We start from the raw sequence: 6000 nt of genomic DNA, 5'->3' as shown, positions 1-6000 counted from the left end.
AAAGTACTCCTGGCTTGATTTCTTGTACTTTGCTCTGTCTCTTCTTTGTGTTAAGATACTAATGGAAGCATTGCCTCTAAATGCAATGTATACTTTCTCATTTTTTGTGTCCATAGAAAATATCTCTGGTCCAGTGTTTCTTTGTTAATTTCTCTTTCCTGCAAGAAATTATTGATGGAGCTATAGCTTTTAGTAAATTTGTTAACTTTTTGCAAACTACTTTTGCAATGTTTCGATCATCTCCTTCCTGCCATTTCAACTTCCAATAAGTCATAAAGATGACCACCAAAACCAAAACCTTCCACTGGTGCCTGCAAACTCATTTCTGACATTTGCTGATTGCATTTTTCTTTTAAATCCAGCAAACATGTAGGTTAAGAAAATATATATCAGTTGTCCTAAAAGTGTGTCCTATATTTTATGTTGCATACTAAAATAAAAGAATTTCATTCTGGACAGCTCTGGTTCATTAAATACAATTTCCCAGGGAACTGAGTCACACTTACCTCTCCAAGCAGCTTCTAAAGTCTCCATATGCTTTTAGTCTAAAAGCATTGCTCCACAGGTTGGGGCACTTACAAAATCTTTAGGCATGAGAAAAATTTCAGTCACAGTTAATGGGCTTTGTGACCCAAAACTTCTCAATGGAAACTTTCAAAACCTGGTAATATGGGCGTGTTGTCTCTTGCTTTCACACTCAATCTCTTTCACATTTAAAACTGAGAGATAAGATAAGAAGAGTTTTGATTGGTGCTCTGACCATCTGCGTACCGCTGTCCCCTCCTCTAATTGACTTCCTGGTGTTTCCTCCCATAGTGATAATCTCCAATCAGCCATCTGCTGTGTCATTTCAGCGCACCACTGCTCTGTCCTTCCCTCCACCCCGTCTCCATCTCGCCCATTCCCTCTGCCCCTGCTGGAAATGCCAATATGTTCCCTTTTCTCAAAACAACCATTAAACGTAAAGTATATAAAAAATACAATTTGCCCTGACCCGTCCTGCCTTACATAGTTTTTATGTCACAACATTAATGGGAAGGTGTGCCCTCCTGTGATGGACGTAATACGCTAGGACAGATGGCGTCCCCTCCGTCCGACCCCACCACTGCACACACAAGCATAAGCATGCACAGACGCATGCCTGAAGCACAGCCTGAGCATTTGGTCTGGATTGTTATTGCCTGTTCCAGTAGCCTTATTCTGTCGCTCAGGGCAGCAAGAACGAGCTACATCTGCGCTGTGTTCACTTGTTTAATTTTTTTTAAAATAAAATAGTATTTTATTTTAAAAATGACATTCTGCTCAACCTTTGTAAAAGAAAAAAAAAGTCTTGTCTGCTTTCAAATTACATTTTGTATCTTGTCATGATAGGGCAACAAGTGTGAATTATTTCAAGTCACTTTTACAGGACACAAGTCTGTTCTCTAAGTCCTAAACTTTTCATTTGAAATCTTAGGCACGTAACCAAATTACTTTCAAAAGCAGTACGCTAGAATAAATAGCAGAAACTACATTTTAAAAGTTTTAGAAAATGTGTGCAAATGTTGGTTTTTTACAACATTAACGAAAACAAAGAACACTATCACAGCACCACGAAGAGCAGAATCCAAATGCATGTTTTTGTTGAGGAAATGCAAAACTAACAGTAAAGAACCAAAATCAAAGTCCTGGAGTATATTCACAAGGACCACACAGAGACATCCTAGATTACAAGAGCATGGTCTAATGGAGTCAGACAGCGTTATAAAAGCTGGAGGGTCGATGATGGAACAATAAACAGGTGGCTGATAAGAAAGTGGATGCAGCTGTGAGGGAAGGCAAGGAACTGAAGTTGAACTGAGGAAATTCAAGAAATGGCTGAACAGGCAAAGTGGAAAACAGTAAACCATAATGTTAACAGATCAGCCACACAATCATTCATAAGAAAGATTAAGATTCAAACCAAAATTGTGATGAGAATACAGAAGCTCCGTGAAGAGCCAGCGTCGCTAGCAATGGCCTTTGGTGGTTGTCACTGAAATGAAATGCTCACGTTGTACAATTTTGTGTGGAATGGATTTATTGAATATGCCAGTTTCCATCTGCCATGATATTTCAATTTCTTGACTCGCACGTGGATTTGAATAATTATTTTTCGTGCCAAACGTTCTTGTTTCATTGCAAGCACATATTTATTTCTCATATTAAAGGCAAGTCAAAGACAGCACATGTCCGTGTCAAGCTTTCAACAACTCCAGCCTCTTGCAGATAATTACATGTTTTGTACGCAGAAAAAACATGAATAAAAATGTGTTCATTAGTGAGAGTTATTTTGAAAACTCTGTGATTAAAGCCATCTTTTGCTAAGAGTTCATTGTATAATGTAAACATCATACCAATGAAAATAAATCACGGCAAGTAAACATCAGCACAAGCTTGAGACATGTTAATTAAATCACAGACATTCATTTAAATAGGCCTTCATGAACACAGAGCGTATCCCAGGCAAATGATGTGTAAATTGTAATTGTTGACGATCTGACTTTGAAACTAATTCTTCACCCCCTTTTATAAATTTTTATTATCAAAAGCTCAGAAAGCCTTCCTTTTAAAATCAGTACTTGTCTCTATTTGAGGAAATAATAGTGGACTATCATTGGCTTCATCATGACCTAATATTGGTTTTATCATGTTGCAGTGCAGGAAAAACTTAAAGTGAAGAAAACTTCGCTTAAAAACTTACATTGGGAGTCACAGGATAGCAAGACTTGGAATGCAGGACAGTTAATGGACATGAAAACCTGGATAATGATGGGAGGAATGAGTAACGAACAATGACAACCTATGACCTTGTACAACAGAAACAACAAAGAAAAACACAAACATAAACAACACCGAAAACTTAAAAAATAAAGGATCATAACAGATTTAAAGAAGTTGATGTATACTGTCACTAGTGTGGTACCATAGAAATGACTGACAGGTTTTATCAATGACATGTTTTGGATAAAAATGCTTGCTCTGTGGCGTTATGTGGCTGATAGTTGACGTCACGGTTCCCTCAAAGGTTGGGACTCTTCTCAGAAGCCCTCCAGGGCACAACTGTCCTCGATAAGTTACAAAACATGAGCAGTTGGATCTGTCTAAAATTTCACTTGCACTTGATAGAGGAATTGATTTGTTTACTCCAATTCTGAGCCTCTAAGATGTCAATGACCTGTCTCAGAGGCACATAAGTGACATTTAGGCTTTCTACTAGGTTTGACAATCAACTGTTATTTTAAAAACAAGCCTTGAGGAAGAACCCATCAAAGTGATGGCCTCATTTAGTTAAAAATGTAGGCCTCTGCTATATGTTCTGTGACGATTTACTGTGATACATATCTGCAAAGGCCTCGTATGGAACTACCATTGTAACTACCTTTACATTTTGTTTTGGTGTAAATTTTCAGTAGAACTGATATATTTTCCTTAAGAGTCCTGCAAGTTAGGAGTAGCTAAAGCTACAGCATCAAAGTGACAAAAGTTGTAATTAGAGCCTAAATGAGATTATAATGCAATAATGCGGAGTTGCTCAAAACAAAGGGATTAAAGTTTAAATGGCTCATTTGCAAAGGCAAGCAATAAAACACTCTCCAGCCATGTTTTGTGGGTTTGAGGGCATAGACTACAAACTATGTCATGCATTATTAATAGGTTTAATATTAAACATAATATATGCATGCTTCCTGCATTTCCGCTCTCTAGATTAGATGTGGAGCCACTGATTAAACACTCTGAGTGTCTGGCAGGTCATGTTCTTGTGCCAGGTTTAGGGGAACAAAAATCTGTTACATCTATGCATCAAGGAGTCTGACTCATTTTGATAGAAACACAAAACCTTCATACTCCTCATACTGCCTCACATATTTTCACTTGAGATATATCTACATTGATATATATATATATATATATATATATATATATATATATATATATATATATATATATATATATATATATGGATAGCTCAATACATAAGGCATCAGTATATCACCCGAGAGGGCAGGGTTCGAATCCAGTCTGGGTCCTTAGGCAAGACCCTTCAAGCTACTGCCTACCTCATACCATGAGAGATACTAAGTTGCATAACATGCCGGCTCAGACGTCGCCCGGCCAAACAAGGTCTGCGTCAGGTGTTGGGGAACCAGAGCACCTTGATGACAAATGGGCTACTGGAACAAGACGAAAATGGGCGAGAGATGAAAATGTGGATCTGTTGGAATGCTACTACTCAAGTAACCCTAGTCAGAGGGGTTACATGCAAAGACTGGGGAAGGAATGGTTACTTCGACATCCCCAGTCAACACTAAGCGCTAAACAACTAGTAGCTCAGTGTTCCAACATCCGCAAACGGCAACTGCTATCACAACTTGAGATTGACGAGATACAACACAAATGCTACGGCAAAAGGGAGGAACCCGGATGTCAGGACTGTGGGGACTTAACTACAAGTCCCCACCCAGTGAGGGGATCCACGGCCCCAATGAGCGAAACAGAGCTGAACGAGACAGCTGCTGACCTGAGAGAGAGAATCATGACCCGAATGACAACCAGGCCTCCTCGGCGCCAATTACAACGGCTGAGTGAAGTACCATCTGAAAGTCTCATTGAGAATGTGAATGCAGCATTGAGAACGATCCCTACCAACACCATAACAGAAACCAATGAGCTGATCTACAACTCAGCATCAGTGATCCTTGAGATACTTGGCTATAAGAGCAACCATGAGACCCAATACCCACCATGGAAAAGACGGTTAGAGGCTAAAATCAAGGTAACAAGGAGGGAAGTGAGCCAACTGTCAGAGCTCCACAAGGGTGCAATGAAAAGACCAGTACCCAGAAAGTACAGGCAGATGCCCATACCTGAAGCACTCGAGACTGCCAACAGAGGCTCCAAGCCTTGTCCAGCCCCTAAAGAGATACACAAGGGAGAATGAATCCAGAAGGATTAACCGGCTCTTCTCCACTCAACCAGCTAAGGTGTACTCTCAATGGCAGGGTAACAATAACAACAGAGCAGACCCACCAAGGCTGGAGACGGAACAATACTGGAAAGGCATATGGGAAAGGGAGGCGTCCCACAACAGCAATGCACAGTGGCTGATCTCTCTACGAGAGGACCACAGCAACCTCCCTGAGCAAGCCCCGGTAACCATCACTGTGACAGATGTCCAAGAAGAGTCTCAGGTATGAAAAACTGGACAGCACCAGGGCCTGACATGATCCATGCCTACTGGCTAAAGAAACTCACTGCTCTCCATGAGCGAATGGCAGCCCAAATGAACCAGCTGCTACAAAGTGGGACTCACCCTGAATGGTTAACTGAAGGGCGGACAATCCTAATCCAGAAGGATCCATCAAAGGGTCCAGTCCCACCCAACTACCGACCAATAACCTGCCTCTCCACAACCTGGAAGCTCATGTCAGGCATCATAGCGGCCAAGATAAGCAAACACATGGATAAACACATGAGCACGGCACAGAAGGGTATCGGTGTAAATAGCAGAGGAGCCAAACACCAACTCCTCGTAGACCGCACAGTTGCCCGAGACTGCAAAACCCGACACACCAACCTGTGCATGGCTTGGATTGATTACAAGAAAGCCTATGACTCAATGCCGCATACTTGGATCATTGAATGCTTAGAGATGTATAACATCAACAGGACTCTGAGAGCCTTCATTGCAAACTCGATGAGGCTGTGGAAAACCACCCTTGAAGCCAACTGCAAACCACTTGCACAAGTGTCCATCAAATGTGGCATATACCAAGGAGATGCTCTGTCCCCGCTACTGTTCTGCATAGGCCTGAACCCCCTCAGCCAAGTTATCAACAAGACTGGCTACGGATACCGACTCAAAAATGGGGCCAATATCAGTCACCTACTCTACATGGATGACATCAAGCTGTACGCCAAGTGTGAGCGAGACATCGACTCACTGATCCACACCACCAGGATCTACAGCACGGACATTGG

This window comes from Poeciliopsis prolifica, unplaced genomic scaffold (genome assembly GCF_027474105.1).
Source record: "Poeciliopsis prolifica strain line A6 unplaced genomic scaffold, Auburn_PproV2 SCAFFOLD018, whole genome shotgun sequence".
In the NCBI taxonomy this organism is placed as follows: Eukaryota; Metazoa; Chordata; class Actinopteri; order Cyprinodontiformes; family Poeciliidae; genus Poeciliopsis; species Poeciliopsis prolifica.
Note: the sequence above shows the minus strand (reverse complement) of the source record.